The sequence below is a fragment of the Dama dama genome, chromosome 18 (assembly GCF_033118175.1).
Source record: "Dama dama isolate Ldn47 chromosome 18, ASM3311817v1, whole genome shotgun sequence".
NCBI lineage: Eukaryota > Metazoa > Chordata > Mammalia > Artiodactyla > Cervidae > Dama > Dama dama.
The window spans coordinates 114,283,960-114,302,019 of NC_083698.1; the positions used below are offsets into that span (position 1 = coordinate 114,283,960).

The following is an 18,060-nucleotide window of genomic DNA, read 5'->3' on the forward strand; positions in this document are numbered from 1 at the left end:
AAGGAGCTGAAGAAATGAATCCAAAGTTTCAGCGAGCCTGTGGCTTTCTGAAGGAGCTCGCTTTGGACCATAACCAACGGCCCTGAAGGGAGAGAAGCATATGTGCCACAGTCGCGGCATGTTTTGGTGCCAGGACCCTGAACGCTAGAAGAGTGGCTCGTGAGAAACCATAGAAATTGGAGTGGACCTCAGTCGAGAGCAAAGTTGAGGCAAGGGCTTCTTGTTCTCCGGGGAGGGGTTGTCCTCAGGCAGGGGACTGGGGTGGGGAGAGCCCTCAAGGAGAGAGGGTAGGTGGGCAGACATGTCTTTCCACAAGTGTGTTAGGACCTGAAGGGCGAGCCCCCGGAATTCCTCCCCAGCCCACATGTGTGTGCTGAACTTGGAAGCCCTGCAGTGACTGTCTAGCAGGCAAGTCTGGAAGGCCAAAGGCCCCGGGATTCATTTGCATCCTGAGCCCTTTGGTCCAGGGCCAGATCGGAAGTACGTGCGGGGGTTCGTCATGGGGAATTCCCGGAGAAAAGTGTCGGTGGTGGAATGTCGGGAGTGGGAGTGAGCATGCCCTGGGACGCCTCAGCCAATGAGGATGTTGCGCGTGCGGGGGTGGGGCCGTGGGAAAGCCATGAAAGGCCCGAGGGGGCGGGGCCCAGGCCCTTTCTCAGAGAAGCACCCTCTGAGGGAAGGAGGCTTCATTGTGCAGAGGCAGGTAGGAGACGGAAAGACTCGTGGGCCTTGTTTGCAGAGACCCGGGGGCTGCTTCTGCGCACGGGGGAGGTGAATGTCCTTCTCCCTTCAACGTCTTCCCCGGAGGGCAAGGTTGTCGGCCCAGTGCCGCGGGTGTGGAAACCCTTTGGGAACCCTGTGTCCGTGAGGGGCCGTGGCCGGCGGTCGGGCGGCCCCAGAGGTGTGACTTCGCTCATGGGTCAGCAGGGCTGGTGCCTGGCCACCAAGTCGCCCTGAATTGGAGGGGGCCGTGGAGGGTCTGGGCTGGGCTTCATATTCTGGGGAATACCTGCTACGTGAATGCAGCGCTGCAGTGTCTGAGCCACACGCCGCCCCTGGCCAGCTGGATGGTGTCCCAGCAGCACGCCACCCTCTGTCCGGCCAGCACCTCCTGCACGCTCTGTGCCGTGCGAGCTCACGTGACCCGAGCCCTCCTTCAGCCGGGAGAGGTGATCCGGCCCCGCAAGGACCTGCTGGCGGGCTTCGAAAGACACCAGCAGGAAGATGCCCACGAGTTTCTGATATTCACTCTGAATACCATGCAGCAAGGGTGCTTGAGTGCATCTCAGCTGTCGGGCCATCCCTCCGAGGACACCACCCTCATCCGTCAGATCTTTGGCGGGACTTGGAGGACTCAGATCCAGTGTGTCCACAGCCTCGGAGTCTCGGACACGTTCGATCCTTACCTGGACATCAGTCTGGATATCACGGCGGCTCAGAGTGTGGAGCAAGCTCTGAGAGAGCTGCTGAAGCCCGAGAAGCTGGACGCTGAAAACGCCTATGACAGTGGCGTTTGTCCCCGGAAGGTGCCTGCCACCAAGAGGTTGACTTTGCACAGCACGTCCCAGGTCCTGGTGCTGGTGCTGAAGCGGTTCACACAGGTGAGCGGGGCCAAAAGGGCTCAGGAAGTGCGCTCTCCCCAGTGCCTCGACCTGCAGCCCTACACGTCTGAGCGGAAGGCAGGCCACTGGGCTACGTGCTCTATGCCGTGCTGGTGCACTCCGGCTGGAGCTGTGAGCGAGGACACTACTTTTCTTACGTGCGAGCGGGCAACGGCCAGTGGTATAAGATGGATGATGCCAAGGTGAGCGCCTGTGACGAGAGTGCTGCCCTGAGCCAGAGCGCCTACGTGCTCTTCTACTCCCGGGAGGGTGCGTGGCAAGGGGGAGCTGGGGGAGGGGCAGCGGCCCCCCTCACGGCTGACCCCACTCACCCCGGGGAGCCTGACCCCTCCGGCCCCGGGGAGCCTGCGGGAGCCGCCAGCGGCAGAGCTCCTGAGTCGCACGTGTCCCCGGGGGACACAGAGGTCGAAGGAATCAGCTTAGAGCAGTGGAGACGCCTCCAAGAGCACAAGCGGCCGAAGCCGGCCTTCGACCTCCGGAAGATCCAGTCAGCTCTGCCTGCCGGAGCAGTCGTGATTCACCAGTCCAACCACGGAGAAGGGAGAAACGGCAAGCTGCCAGAACAGGAGCACGACCGGCTCGGCCGTCCCAGAACGGACAGCCCGCCTCCGGGCCTCACGAGCGTTGGCAATGGCCCTTGTGCCAGCGGGAGGGCCTGAGCGACCAAGAGGAAGAACAAGAAGCCGCAGCCATCTCTGGGGCTGTGGCGGTAGGTAGGCTCTGAGGCACATGCATGCAGACGCACAGGCACACTCTGCGTGCGGCACGCCCTGTGTGACCCACCAAGTGTTCCGGCGACGAGCGAGTTCCTCTCGGCGGTGTGGCTGGTGCAGCCTCCTGGAAAAAGGCGGGGCCTGCAGTGTGCCCGGGGCCACGGTGTTCACCTGGATCACGCTGAGCAGCCGAGCTCTCGAGGGCTGTCTCTGCTGGGAAGTTCCTGGGGAGGATGGGGTGCGTGACCGCGTTTGAGCACGATCCGAGGGCCTCGCACTTCTGCGGGGGTGGGAGAGTCCTCTCTGGCCGGGACTTTGGATGTTGGTTTGCCTTTCTTTCCCGGTCTGCATTCTCTGGCCTTACCGCTGGCCTCTGGTGAGTGATGTGGCAGGGTGACGCCTCGCAGTATGCCCAGAGCCAACGGAGCAAGGAGACGATCTCCTGAGCCCTCCGGGGGGCAGGGAGGAGCGGGTGCAGGTCCGTGAATCATCTCCTTCTGGCTGGCCAGGCCCTCAAAAACGCCACACACGTCGAGCAGGGTCCGGGGAGAAGATGGGCGAACAGGCTCTATATGTGGAATGTCCTTGGGAGGTATAGTGCTACTTGGGAAAGGGACCTCCGGCAGGAATGACGCAGGGATGTGTTCTTCACCGGCGGGACACTGGTGCACAGAGTTGCCTGGGCTCCATTTCCGGTGCAAGGAGACTGCTGCAGAACCTCCAAGTGCCAAACGGGACAAGTGATTCACCGTGCCACGAGCATCACCAGCAGCACCACAGGCACCAACACGAAGGCCAAGGGGAGAAAGGCGACCCATGGAGTCCCAAAGAAACTTCTCCACCAGCATGGCACAGAGGCCTAAGTGGAGACGGGTCATGCAACCATTGCTTTCTGAAAGCAAAGGTCCTCCCCACACTGAGGAAAGACCCAAGCCCGCCCTAGATTGGGAGAGCAAGACAACTGGACACCCGAGTCTGCCCATCCTACCTGTCAGTCAGTTGTCTCGTCCAGCTTGGCCCCGGACAAAAGCGGGTGGACGCCATGAGACGCGGCCGGCCTCTGAAGTGTCTGGGCCGGTGGGGAAACTGTCCTCTCCTAGCTGCTTTCCCGCCTGGCTCGTGATCCCGTGACCTGGTGGAGGGGCGCCCGAGGATAATTAACAATCCCCTCTTGCGGTTTCTTTCTTTCTCTTGGTTGCCGGCTTCAAACCCAAAACCCTCCATTAAACGGTGGATCTGGAATTAGCGATTTAGCATCTTGGACCTAGAGGGACAACTGTGGCTCCTGACTGCGCTAGTCGGCTTGGCAAGGAACAGAGAACGTTCCGCTGGCTCCTTCCCCCCGCACGGTTACCTACAAAGCACCGTGCCCACCACACGCAGAGAGGAAAAAGAATGATGAGCAGTACCTTTGCCCAAGAACACGAACAAGCGTGCCCTGGACGAGGAAGTCGAGCCACCCACAGGCCGCCCTCAGTATCCCCACCAGTCTTCCTCTGCCCCATCGCCTCAAATGAACTTACTGCTTGCCCCATCTACACCCTCTGAAGAAGAGGAAGAAGAAGAAGACGACGAAGAAGAAGAAGGAGACAGAAAAGGAGAAGGAGGTGAAGAAGTTGAAGAAGGAGAAGAAGGAGAAAACAGTGATTGGAATGGCGTGGCAGAGGGAAGGGGATTGTCGCCTGATGCTGGGGGAAATCTGTGCAAAAGAGAGACAAATACTGGCTGATCTGGCTTCTCTGTGCCATAGGAAGGAGGCAAAAGGACAGCAAGTGTGTGAGCACGTGCGTCATAAAGCACAAAGCAGTAGGGTCCTGGGATGGGATGGGGCAGCGGGAGGTGGGAGGGGTGCAATAGGCTAAGGAAGAAAATGGGGTCACGACCGTCTTTTCCTAGTAAGGATCAAAGGAATCACCACATCAGCTATGGGAAACCCATGGACTGTGGAACGCCCGTAGTGTTGGAAGGCAAGCACAATATCCAGGTCGGCAGAGCAAACAAACATACATGTCACACGCCAAGAAGGAAACCAACAGTCATCCTCTTCCAGGAGGGAAATCTCTTTATACCTTAAGTTATAGTGCGTTTTGAGCCCCTACATTGGAAAGATGACTCTAAAAGTCAACTAGTGTAATTAAGGTAGAAACAGAGAATAATATCAAGCAAAAATAAATAAATAAATAAATAAATAAAATGAACAGACAATACAAAAAAAATAACCAATAATAAATGAGCGAATACCCCCCCCCCAAAAAAAAGAAGCAAATAATAAAGAAGACAACTAAGGTTGGAAAGGAGCTGAAGAAATGAATCCAAAGTTTCAGCGAGCCTGTGGCTTTCTGAAGGAGCTCGCTTTGGACCATAACCAACGGCCCTGAAGGGAGAGAAGCATATGTGCCACAGTCGCGGCATGTTTTGGTGCCAGGACCCTGAACGCTAGAAGAGTGGCTCGTGAGAAACCATAGAAATTGGAGTGGACCTCAGTCGAGAGCAAAGCTGAGGCAAGGGCTTCTTGTTCTCCGGGGAGGGGTTGTCCTCAGGCAGGGGACTGGGGTGGGGAGAGCCCTCAAGGAGAGAGGGTAGGTGGGCAGACATGTCTTTCCACAAGTGTGTTAGGACCTGAAGGGCGAGCCCACGGAATTCCTCCCCAGCCCACATGTGTGTGCTGAACTTGGAAGCCCTGCAGTGACTGTCTAGCAGGCAAGTCTGGAAGGCCAAAGGCCCCGGGATTCATTTGCATCCTGAGCCCTTTGGTCCAGGGCCAGATCGGAAGTACGTGCGGGGGTTCGTCATGGGGAATTCCCAGAGAAAAGTGTCGGTGGTGGAATGTCGGGAGTGGGAGTGAGCACGCCCTGGGACGCCTCAGCCAATGAGGATGTTGCGCGTGCGGGGGTGGGGCCGTGGGAAAGCCATGAAAGGCCCGAGGGGGCGGGGCCCAGGCCCTTTCTCAGAGAAGCACCCTCTGAGGGAAGGAGGCTTCATTGTGCAGAGGCAGGTAGGAGACGGAAAGACTCGTGGGCCTTGTTTGCAGAGACCCGGGGGCTGCTTCTGCGCACGGGGGAGGTGAATGTCCTTCTCCCTTCAACGTCTTCCCCGGAGGGCAAGGTTGTCGGCCCAGTGCCGCGGGTGTGGAAACCCTTTGGGAACCCTGTGTCCGTGAGGGGCCGTGGCCGGCGGTCGGGCGGCCCCAGAGGTGTGACTTCGCTCATGGGTCAGCAGGGCTGGTGCCTGGCCACCAAGTCGCCCTGAATTGGAGGGGGCCGTGGAGGGTCTGGGCTGGGCTTCATATTCTGGGGAATACCTGCTACGTGAATGCAGCGCTGCAGTGTCTGAGCCACACGCCGCCCCTGGCCAGCTGGATGGTGTCCCAGCAGCACGCCACCCTCTGTCCGGCCAGCACCTCCTGCACGCTCTGTGCCGTGCGAGCTCACGTGACCCGAGCCCTCCTTCAGCCGGGAGAGGTGATCCGGCCCCGCAAGGACCTGCTGGCGGGCTTCGAAAGACACCAGCAGGAAGATGCCCACGAGTTTCTGATATTCACTCTGAATACCATGCAGCAAGGGTGCTTGAGTGCATCTCAGCTGTCGGGCCATCCCTCCGAGGACACCACCCTCATCCGTCAGATCTTTGGCGGGACTTGGAGGACTCAGATCCAGTGTGTCCACAGCCTCGGAGTCTCGGACACGTTCGATCCTTACCTGGACATCAGTCTGGATATCACGGCGGCTCAGAGTGTGGAGCAAGCTCTGAGAGAGCTGCTGAAGCCCGAGAAGCTGGACGCTGAAAACGCCTATGACAGTGGCGTTTGTCCCCGGAAGGTGCCTGCCACCAAGAGGTTGACTTTGCACAGCACGTCCCAGGTCCTGGTGCTGGTGCTGAAGCGGTTCACACAGGTGAGCGGGGCCAAAAGGGCTCAGGAAGTGCGCTCTCCCCAGTGCCTCGACCTGCAGCCCTACACGTCTGAGCGGAAGGCAGGCCACTGGGCTACGTGCTCTATGCCGTGCTGGTGCACTCCGGCTGGAGCTGTGAGCGAGGACACTACTTTTCTTACGTGCGAGCGGGCAACGGCCAGTGGTATAAGATGGATGATGCCAAGGTGAGCGCCTGTGACGAGAGTGCTGCCCTGAGCCAGAGCGCCTACGTGCTCTTCTACTCCCGGGAGGGTGCGTGGCAAGGGGGAGCTGGGGGAGGGGCAGCGGCCCCCCTCACGGCTGACCCCACTCACCCCGGGGAGCCTGACCCCTCCGGCCCCGGGGAGCCTGCGGGAGCCGCCAGCGGCAGAGCTCCTGAGTCGCACGTGTCCCCGGGGGACACAGAGGTCGAAGGAATCAGCTTAGAGCAGTGGAGACGCCTCCAAGAGCACAAGCGGCCGAAGCCGGCCTTCGACCTCCGGAAGATCCAGTCAGCTCTGCCTGCCGGAGCAGTCGTGATTCACCAGTCCAACCACGGAGAAGGGAGAAACGGCAAGCTGCCAGAACAGGAGCACGACCGGCTCGGCCGTCCCAGAACGGACAGCCCGCCTCCGGGCCTCACGAGCGTTGGCAATGGCCCTTGTGCCAGCGGGAGGGCCTGAGCGACCAAGAGGAAGAACAAGAAGCCGCAGCCATCTCTGGGGCTGTGGCGGTAGGTAGGCTCTGAGGCACATGCATGCAGACGCACAGGCACACTCTGCGTGCGGCACGCCCTGTGTGACCCACCAAGTGTTCCGGCGACGAGCGAGTTCCTCTCGGCGGTGTGGCTGGTGCAGCCTCCTGGAAAAAGGCGGGGCCTGCAGTGTGCCCGGGGCCACGGTGTTCACCTGGATCACGCTGAGCAGCCGAGCTCTCGAGGGCTGTCTCTGCTGGGAAGTTCCTGGGGAGGATGGGGTGCGTGACCGCGTTTGAGCACGATCCGAGGGCCTCGCACTTCTGCGGGGGTGGGAGAGTCCTCTCTGGACGGGACTTTGGATGTTGGTTTGCCTTTCTTTCCCGGTCTGCATTCTCTGGCCTTACTGCTGGCCTCTGGTGAGTGATGCGGCAGGGTGACGCCTCGCAGTATGCCCACAGCCAACGGAGCAAGGAGACCATCTCCTGAGCCCTCCGGGGGGCAGGGAGGAGCGGGTGCAGGTCCGTGAATCATCTCCTTCTGGCTGGCCAGGCCCTCAAAAACGCCACACACGTCGAGCAGGGTCCGGGGAGAAGATGGGCGAACAGGCTCTATATGTGGAATGTCCTTGGGAGGTATAGTGCTACTTGGGAAAGGGACCTCCGGCAGGAATGACGCAGGGATGTGTTCTTCACCGGCGGGACACTGGTGCACAGAGTTGCCTGGGCTCCATTTCCGGTGCAAGGAGACTGCTGCAGAACCTCCAAGTGCCAAACGGGACAAGTGATTCACCGTGCCACGAGCATCACCAGCAGCACCACAGGCACCAACACGAAGGCCAAGGGGAGAAAGGCGACCCATGGAGTCCCAAAGAAACTTCTCCACCAGCATGGCACAGAGGCCTAAGTGGAGACGGGTCATGCAACCATTGCTTTCTGAAAGCAAAGGTCCTCCCCACACTGAGGAAAGACCCAAGCCCGCCCTAGATTGGGAGAGCAAGACAACTGGACATCCGAGTCTGCCCATCCTACCTGTCAGTCAGTTGTCTCGTCCAGCTTGGCCCCGGACAAAAGCGGGTGGACGCCATGAGACACGGCCGGCCTCTGAAGTGTCTGGGCCGGTGGGGAAACTGTCCTCTCCTAGCTGCTTTCCCGCCTGGCTCGTGATCCCGTGACCTGGTGGAGGGGCGCCCGAGGATAATTAACAATCCCCTCTTGCGGTTTCTTTCTTTCTCTTGGTTGCCGGCTTCAAACCCAAAACCCTCCATTAAACGGTGGATCTGGAATTAGCGATTTAGCATCTTGGACCTAGAGGGACAACTGTGGCTCCTGACTGCGCTAGTCGGCTTGGCAAGGAACAGAGAACGTTCCGCTGGCTCCTTCCCCCCGCACGGTTACCTACAAAGCACCGTGCCCACCACACGCAGAGAGGAAAAAGAATGATGAGCAGTACCTTTGCCCAAGAACACGAACAAGCGTGCCCTGGACGAGGAAGTCGAGCCACCCACAGGCCGCCCTCAGTATCCCCACCAGTCTTCCTCTGCCCCATCGCCTCAAATGAACTTACTGCTTGCCCCATCTACACCCTCTGAAGAAGAGGAAGAAGAAGAAGACGACGAAGAAGAAGAAGGAGACAGAAAAGGAGAAGGAGGTGAAGAAGTTGAAGAAGGAGAAGAAGGAGAAAACAGTGATTGGAATGGCGTGGCAGAGGGAAGGGGATTGTCGCCTGATGCTGGGGGAAATCTGTGCAAAAGAGAGACAAATACTGGCTGATCTGGCTTCTCTGTGCCATAGGAAGGAGGCAAAAGGACAGCAAGTGTGTGAGTACGTGCGTCATAAAGCACAAAGCAGTAGGGTCCTGGGATGGGATGGGGCAGCGGGAGGTGGGAGGGGTGCAATAGGCTAAGGAAGAAAATGGGGTCACGACCGTCTTTTCCTAGTAAGGATCAAAGGAATCACCACATCAGCTATGGGAAACCCATGGACTGTGGAACGCCCGTAGTGTTGGAAGGCAAGCACAATATCCAGGTCGGCAGAGCAAACAAACATACATGTCACACGCCAAGAAGGAAACCAACAGTCATCCTCTTCCAGGAGGGAAATCTCTTTATACCTTAAGTTATAGTGCGTTTTGAGCCCCTACATTGGAAAGATGACTCTAAAAGTCAACTAGTGTAATTAAGGTAGAAACAGAGAATAATATCAAGCAAAAATAAATAAATAAATAAATAAATAAAATGAACAGACAATACAAAAAAAATAACCAATAATAAATGAGCGAATACACCCCCCCCCCAAAAAAAAGAAGCAAATAATAAAGAAGACAACTAAGGTTGGAAAGGAGCTGAAGAAATGAATCCAAAGTTTCAGCGAGCCTGTGGCTTTCTGAAGGAGCTCGCTTTGGACCATAACCAACGGCCCTGAAGGGAGAGAAGCATATGTGCCACAGTCGCGGCATGTTTTGGTGCCAGGACCCTGAACGCTAGAAGAGTGGCTCGTGAGAAACCATAGAAATTGGAGTGGACCTCAGTCGAGAGCAAAGTTGAGGCAAGGGCTTCTTGTTCTCCGGGGAGGGGTTGTCCTCAGGCAGGGGACTGGGGTGGGGAGAGCCCTCAAGGAGAGAGGGTAGGTGGGCAGACATGTCTTTCCACAAGTGTGTTAGGACCTGAAGGGCGAGCCCCCGGAATTCCTCCCCAGCCCACATGTGTGTGCTGAACTTGGAAGCCCTGCAGTGACTGTCTAGCAGGCAAGTCTGGAAGGCCAAAGGCCCCGGGATTCATTTGCATCCTGAGCCCTTTGGTCCAGGGCCAGATCGGAAGTACGTGCGGGGGTTCGTCATGGGGAATTCCCGGAGAAAAGTGTCGGTGGTGGAATGTCGGGAGTGGGAGTGAGCATGCCCTGGGACGCCTCAGCCAATGAGGATGTTGCGCGTGCGGGGGTGGGGCCGTGGGAAAGCCATGAAAGGCCCGAGGGGGCGGGGCCCAGGCCCTTTCTCAGAGAAGCACCCTCTGAGGGAAGGAGGCTTCATTGTGCAGAGGCAGGTAGGAGACGGAAAGACTCGTGGGCCTTGTTTGCAGAGACCCGGGGGCTGCTTCTGCGCACGGGGGAGGTGAATGTCCTTCTCCCTTCAACGTCTTCCCCGGAGGGCAAGGTTGTCGGCCCAGTGCCGCGGGTGTGGAAACCCTTTGGGAACCCTGTGTCCGTGAGGGGCCGTGGCCGGCGGTCGGGCGGCCCCAGAGGTGTGACTTCGCTCATGGGTCAGCAGGGCTGGTGCCTGGCCACCAAGTCGCCCTGAATTGGAGGGGGCCGTGGAGGGTCTGGGCTGGGCTTCATATTCTGGGGAATACCTGCTACGTGAATGCAGCGCTGCAGTGTCTGAGCCACACGCCGCCCCTGGCCAGCTGGATGGTGTCCCAGCAGCACGCCACCCTCTGTCCGGCCAGCACCTCCTGCACGCTCTGTGCCGTGCGAGCTCACGTGACCCGAGCCCTCCTTCAGCCGGGAGAGGTGATCCGGCCCCGCAAGGACCTGCTGGCGGGCTTCGAAAGACACCAGCAGGAAGATGCCCACGAGTTTCTGATATTCACTCTGAATACCATGCAGCAAGGGTGCTTGAGTGCATCTCAGCTGTCGGGCCATCCCTCCGAGGACACCACCCTCATCCGTCACATCTTTGGCGGGACTTGGAGGACTCAGATCCAGTGTGTCCACAGCCTCGGAGTCTCGGACACGTTCGATCCTTACCTGGACATCAGTCTGGATATCACGGCGGCTCAGAGTGTGGAGCAAGCTCTGAGAGAGCTGCTGAAGCCCGAGAAGCTGGACGCTGAAAACGCCTATGACAGTGGCGTTTGTCCCCGGAAGGTGCCTGCCACCAAGAGGTTGACTTTGCACAGCACGTCCCAGGTCCTGGTGCTGGTGCTGAAGCGGTTCACACAGGTGAGCGGGGCCAAAAGGGCTCAGGAAGTGCGCTCTCCCCAGTGCCTCGACCTGCAGCCCTACACGTCTGAGCGGAAGGCAGGCCACTGGGCTACGTGCTCTATGCCGTGCTGGTGCACTCCGGCTGGAGCTGTGAGCGAGGACACTACTTTTCTTACGTGCGAGCGGGCAACGGCCAGTGGTATAAGATGGATGATGCCAAGGTGAGCGCCTGTGACGAGAGTGCTGCCCTGAGCCAGAGCGCCTACGTGCTCTTCTACTCCCGGGAGGGTGCGTGGCAAGGGGGAGCTGGGGGAGGGGCAGCGGCCCCCCTCACGGCTGACCCCACTCACCCCGGGGAGCCTGACCCCTCCGGCCCCGGGGAGCCTGCGGGAGCCGCCAGCGGCAGAGCTCCTGAGTCGCACGTGTCCCCGGGGGACACAGAGGTCGAAGGAATCAGCTTAGAGCAGTGGAGACGCCTCCAAGAGCACAAGCGGCCGAAGCCGGCCTTCGACCTCCGGAAGATCCAGTCAGCTCTGCCTGCCGGAGCAGTCGTGATTCACCAGTCCAACCACGGAGAAGGGAGAAACGGCAAGCTGCCAGAACAGGAGCACGACCGGCTCGGCCGTCCCAGAACGGACAGCCCGCCTCCGGGCCTCACGAGCGTTGGCAATGGCCCTTGTGCCAGCGGGAGGGCCTGAGCGACCAAGAGGAAGAACAAGAAGCCGCAGCCATCTCTGGGGCTGTGGCGGTAGGTAGGCTCTGAGGCACATGCATGCAGACGCACAGGCACACTCTGCGTGCGGCACGCCCTGTGTGACCCACCAAGTGTTCCGGCGACGAGCGAGTTCCTCTCGGCGGTGTGGCTGGTGCAGCCTCCTGGAAAAAGGCGGGGCCTGCAGTGTGCCCGGGGCCACGGTGTTCACCTGGATCACGCTGAGCAGCCGAGCTCTCGAGGGCTGTCTCTGCTGGGAAGTTCCTGGGGAGGATGGGGTGCGTGACCGCGTTTGAGCACGATCCGAGGGCCTCGCACTTCTGCGGGGGTGGGAGAGTCCTCTCTGGCCGGGACTTTGGATGTTGGTTTGCCTTTCTTTCCCGGTCTGCATTCTCTGGCCTTACCGCTGGCCTCTGGTGAGTGATGTGGCAGGGTGACGCCTCGCAGTATGCCCAGAGCCAACGGAGCAAGGAGACGATCTCCTGAGCCCTCCGGGGGGCAGGGAGGAGCGGGTGCAGGTCCGTGAATCATCTCCTTCTGGCTGGCCAGGCCCTCAAAAACGCCACACACGTCGAGCAGGGTCCGGGGAGAAGATGGGCGAACAGGCTCTATATGTGGAATGTCCTTGGGAGGTATAGTGCTACTTGGGAAAGGGACCTCCGGCAGGAATGACGCAGGGATGTGTTCTTCACCGGCGGGACACTGGTGCACAGAGTTGCCTGGGCTCCATTTCCGGTGCAAGGAGACTGCTGCAGAACCTCCAAGTGCCAAACGGGACAAGTGATTCACCGTGCCACGAGCATCACCAGCAGCACCACAGGCACCAACACGAAGGCCAAGGGGAGAAAGGCGACCCATGGAGTCCCAAAGAAACTTCTCCACCAGCATGGCACAGAGGCCTAAGTGGAGACGGGTCATGCAACCATTGCTTTCTGAAAGCAAAGGTCCTCCCCACACTGAGGAAAGACCCAAGCCCGCCCTAGATTGGGAGAGCAAGACAACTGGACACCCGAGTCTGCCCATCCTACCTGTCAGTCAGTTGTCTCGTCCAGCTTGGCCCCGGACAAAAGCGGGTGGACGCCATGAGACGCGGCCGGCCTCTGAAGTGTCTGGGCCGGTGGGGAAACTGTCCTCTCCTAGCTGCTTTCCCGCCTGGCTCGTGATCCCGTGACCTGGTGGAGGGGCGCCCGAGGATAATTAACAATCCCCTCTTGCGGTTTCTTTCTTTCTCTTGGTTGCCGGCTTCAAACCCAAAACCCTCCATTAAACGGTGGATCTGGAATTAGCGATTTAGCATCTTGGACCTAGAGGGACAACTGTGGCTCCTGACTGCGCTAGTCGGCTTGGCAAGGAACAGAGAACGTTCCGCTGGCTCCTTCCCCCCGCACGGTTACCTACAAAGCACCGTGCCCACCACACGCAGAGAGGAAAAAGAATGATGAGCAGTACCTTTGCCCAAGAACACGAACAAGCGTGCCCTGGACGAGGAAGTCGAGCCACCCACAGGCCGCCCTCAGTATCCCCACCAGTCTTCCTCTGCCCCATCGCCTCAAATGAACTTACTGCTTGCCCCATCTACACCCTCTGAAGAAGAGGAAGAAGAAGAAGACGACGAAGAAGAAGAAGGAGACAGAAAAGGAGAAGGAGGTGAAGAAGTTGAAGAAGGAGAAGAAGGAGAAAACAGTGATTGGAATGGCGTGGCAGAGGGAAGGGGATTGTCGCCTGATGCTGGGGGAAATCTGTGCAAAAGAGAGACAAATACTGGCTGATCTGGCTTCTCTGTGCCATAGGAAGGAGGCAAAAGGACAGCAAGTGTGTGAGCACGTGCGTCATAAAGCACAAAGCAGTAGGGTCCTGGGATGGGATGGGGCAGCGGGAGGTGGGAGGGGTGCAATAGGCTAAGGAAGAAAATGGGGTCACGACCGTCTTTTCCTAGTAAGGATCAAAGGAATCACCACATCAGCTATGGGAAACCCATGGACTGTGGAACGCCCGTAGTGTTGGAAGGCAAGCACAATATCCAGGTCGGCAGAGCAAACAAACATACATGTCACACGCCAAGAAGGAAACCAACAGTCATCCTCTTCCAGGAGGGAAATCTCTTTATACCTTAAGTTATAGTGCGTTTTGAGCCCCTACATTGGAAAGATGACTCTAAAAGTCAACTAGTGTAATTAAGGTAGAAACAGAGAATAATATCAAGCAAAAATAAATAAATAAATAAATAAATAAAATGAACAGACAATACAAAAAAAATAACCAATAATAAATGAGCGAATACCCCCCCCCCAAAAAAAAGAAGCAAATAATAAAGAAGACAACTAAGGTTGGAAAGGAGCTGAAGAAATGAATCCAAAGTTTCAGCGAGCCTGTGGCTTTCTGAAGGAGCTCACTTTGGACCATAACCAACGGCCCTGAAGGGAGAGAAGCATATGTGCCACAGTCGCGGCATGTTTTGGTGCCAGGACCCTGAACGCTAGAAGAGTGGCTCGTGAGAAACCATAGAAATTGGAGTGGACCTCAGTCGAGAGCAAAGTTGAGGCAAGGGCTTCTTGTTCTCCGGGGAGGGGTTGTCCTCAGGCAGGGGACTGGGGTGGGGAGAGCCCTCAAGGAGAGAGGGTAGGTGGGCAGACATGTCTTTCCACAAGTGTGTTAGGACCTGAAGGGCGAGCCCACGGAATTCCTCCCCAGCCCACATGTGTGTGCTGAACTTGGAAGCCCTGCAGTGACTGTCTAGCAGGCAAGTCTGGAAGGCCAAAGGCCCCGGGATTCATTTGCATCCTGAGCCCTTTGGTCCAGGGCCAGATCGGAAGTACGTGCGGGGGTTCGTCATGGGGAATTCCCGGAGAAAAGTGTCGGTGGTGGAATGTCGGGAGTGGGAGTGAGCACGCCCTGGGACGCCTCAGCCAATGAGGATGTTGCGCGTGCGGGGGTGGGGCCGTGGGAAAGCCATGAAAGGCCCGAGGGGGCGGGGCCCAGGCCCTTTCTCAGAGAAGCACCCTCTGAGGGAAGGAGGCTTCATTGTGCAGAGGCAGGTAGGAGACGGAAAGACTCGTGGGCCTTGTTTGCAGAGACCCGGGGGCTGCTTCTGCGCACGGGGGAGGTGAATGTCCTTCTCCCTTCAACGTCTTCCCCGGAGGGCAAGGTTGTCGGCCCAGTGCCGCGGGTGTGGAAACCCTTTGGGAACCCTGTGTCCGTGAGGGGCCGTGGCCGGCGGTCGGGCGGCCCCAGAGGTGTGACTTCGCTCATGGGTCAGCAGGGCTGGTGCCTGGCCACCAAGTCGCCCTGAATTGGAGGGGGCCGTGGGGGGTCTGGGCTGGGCTTCATATTCTGGGGAATACCTGCTACGTGAATGCAGCGCTGCAGTGTCTGAGCCACACGCCGCCCCTGGCCAGCTGGATGGTGTCCCAGCAGCACGCCACCCTCTGTCCGGCCAGCACCTCCTGCACGCTCTGTGCCGTGCGAGCTCACGTGATCCGAGCCCTCTTTCAGCCGGGAGAGGTGATCCGGCCCCGCAAGGACCTGCTGGCGGGCTTCGAAAGACACCAGCAGGAAGATGCCCACGAGTTTCTGATATTCACTCTGAATACCATGCAGCAAGGGTGCTTGAGTGCATCTCAGCTGTCGGGCCATCCCTCCGAGGACACCACCCTCATCCGTCAGATCTTTGGCGGGACTTGGAGGACTCAGATCCAGTGTGTCCACAGCCTCGGAGTCTCGGACACGTTCGATCCTTACCTGGACATCAGTCTGGATATCACGGCGGCTCAGAGTGTGGAGCAAGCTCTGAGAGAGCTGCTGAAGCCCGAGAAGCTGGACGCTGAAAACGCCTATGACAGTGGCGTTTGTCCCCGGAAGGTGCCTGCCACCAAGAGGTTGACTTTGCACAGCACGTCCCAGGTCCTGGTGCTGGTGCTGAAGCGGTTCACACAGGTGAGCGGGGCCAAAAGGGCTCAGGAAGTGCGCTCTCCCCAGTGCCTCGCCCTGCAGCCCTACACGTCTGAGCGGAAGGCAGGCCACTGGGCTACGTGCTCTATGCCGTGCTGGTGCACTCCGGCTGGAGCTGTGAGCGAGGACACTACTTTTCTTACGTGCGAGCGGGCAACGGCCAGTGGTATAAGATGGATGATGCCAAGGTGAGCGCCTGTGACGAGAGTGCTGCCCTGAGCCAGAGCGCCTACGTGCTCTTCTACTCCCGGGAGGGTGCGTGGCAAGGGGGAGCTGGGGGAGGGGCAGCGGCCCCCCTCACGGCTGACCCCACTCACCCCGGGGAGCCTGACCCCTCCGGCCCCGGGGAGCCTGCGGGAGCCGCCAGCGGCAGAGCTCCTGAGTCGCACGTGTCCCCGGGGGACACAGAGGTCGAAGGAATCAGCTTAGAGCAGTGGAGACGCCTCCAAGAGCACAAGCGGCCGAAGCCGGCCTTCGACCTCCGGAAGATCCAGTCAGCTCTGCCTGCCGGAGCAGTCGTGATTCACCAGTCCAACCACGGAGAAGGGAGAAACGGCAAGCTGCCAGAACAGGAGCACGACCGGCTCGGCCGTCCCAGAACGGACAGCCCGCCTCCGGGCCTCACGAGCGTTGGCAATGGCCCTTGTGCCAGCGGGAGGGCCTGAGCGACCAAGAGGAAGAACAAGAAGCCGCAGCCATCTCTGGGGCTGTGGCGGTAGGTAGGCTCTGAGGCACATGCATGCAGACGCACAGGCACACTCTGCGTGCGGCACGCCCTGTGTGACCCACCAAGTGTTCCGGCGACGAGCGAGTTCCTCTCGGCGGTGTGGCTGGTGCAGCCTCCTGGAAAAAGGCGGGGCCTGCAGTGTGCCCGGGGCCACGGTGTTCACCTGGATCACGCTGAGCAGCCGAGCTCTCGAGGGCTGTCTCTGCTGGGAAGTTCCTGGGGAGGATGGGGTGCGTGACCGCGTTTGAGCATGATCCGAGGGCCTCGCACTTCTGCGGGGGTGGGAGAGTCCTCTCTGGACGGGACATTGGATGTTGGTTTGCCTTTCTTTCCCGGTCTGCATTCTCTGGCCTTACTGCTGGCCTCTGGTGAGTGATGCGGCAGGGTGACGCCTCGCAGTATGCCCACAGCCAACGGAGCAAGGAGACCATCTCCTGAGCCCTCCGGGGGGCAGGGAGGAGCGGGTGCAGGTCCGTGAATCATCTCCTTCTGGCTGGCCAGGCTCTCAAAAACGCCACACACGTCGAGCAGGGTCCGGGGAGAAGATGGGCGAACAGGCTCTATATGTGGAATGTCCTTGGGAGGTGTAGTGCTACTTGGGAAAGGGACCTTCGGCAGGAATGACGCAGGGATGTGTTCGTCACCGGCGGGACACTGGTGCACAGAGTTGCCTGGGCTCCATTTCCGGTGCAAGGAGACTGCTGCAGAACCTCCAAATGCCAAACGGGACAAGTGATTCACCGTGCCACGAGCATCACCAGCAGCACCACAGGCACCAACACGAAGGCCAAGGGGAGAAAGGCGACCCATGGAGTCCCAAAGAAACTTCTCCACCAGCATGGCACAGAGGCCTAAGTGGAGACGGGTCATGCAACCATTGCTTTCTGAAAGCAAAGGTCCTCCCCACACTGAGGAAAGACCCAAGCCCGCCCTAGATTGGGAGAGCAAGACAACTGGACATCCGAGTCTGCCCATCCTACCTGTCAGTCAGTTGTCTCGTCCAGCTTGGCCCCGGACAAAAGCGGGTGGACGCCATGAGACGCGGCCGGCCTCTGAAGTGTCTGGGCCGGTGGGGAAACTGTCCTCTCCTAGCTGCTTTCCCTCCTGCCTCGTGATCCCGTGACCTGGTGGAGGGGCGCCCGAGGATAATTAACAATCCCCTCTTGCGGTTTCTTTCTTTCTCTTGGTTGCCGGCTTCAAACCCAAAACCCTCCATTAAACGGTGGATCTGGAATTAGCGATTTAGCATCTTGGACCTAGAGGGACAACTGTGGCTCCTGACTGCGCTAGTCGGCTTGGCAAGGAACAGAGAACGTTCCGCTGGCTCCTTCCCCCCGCACGGTTACCTACAAAGCACCGTGCCCACCACACGCAGAGAGGAAAAAGAATGATGAGCAGTACCTTTGCCCAAGAACACGAACAAGCGTGCCCTGGACGAGGAAGTCGAGCCACCCACAGGCCGCCCTCAGTATCCCCACCAGTCTTCCTCTGCCCCATCGCCTCAAATGAACTTACTGCTTGCCCCATCTACACCCTCTGAAGAAGAGGAAGAAGAAGAAGACGACGAAGAAGAAGAAGGAGACAGAAAAGGAGAAGGAGGTGAAGAAGTTGAAGAAGGAGAAGAAGGAGAAAACAGTGATTGGAATGGCGTGGCAGAGGGAAGGGGATTGTCGCCTGATGCTGGGGGAAATCTGTGCAAAAGAGAGACAAATACTGGCTGATCTGGCTTCTCTGTGCCATAGGAAGGAGGCAAAAGGACAGCAAGTGTGTGAGCACGTGCGTCATAAAGCACAAAGCAGTAGGGTCCTGGGATGGGATGGGGCAGCGGGAGGTG

At 58.8% G+C, this 18,060-nt stretch overlaps 2 pseudogenes; both read left to right on the top strand.

The window, feature by feature from the left end:
* The first annotated feature begins 1,004 nt into the window (after nucleotides 1–1,004).
* LOC133072995 (ubiquitin carboxyl-terminal hydrolase 17-like protein 6) lies at nucleotides 1,005–1,864 on the top strand (annotated as a pseudogene).
* Nucleotides 1,865–5,631: 3,767 nt separating this feature from the next.
* LOC133072996 (ubiquitin carboxyl-terminal hydrolase 17-like protein 6) lies at nucleotides 5,632–6,491 on the top strand (annotated as a pseudogene).
* The last annotated feature ends 11,569 nt before the right edge of the window (nucleotides 6,492–18,060 follow it).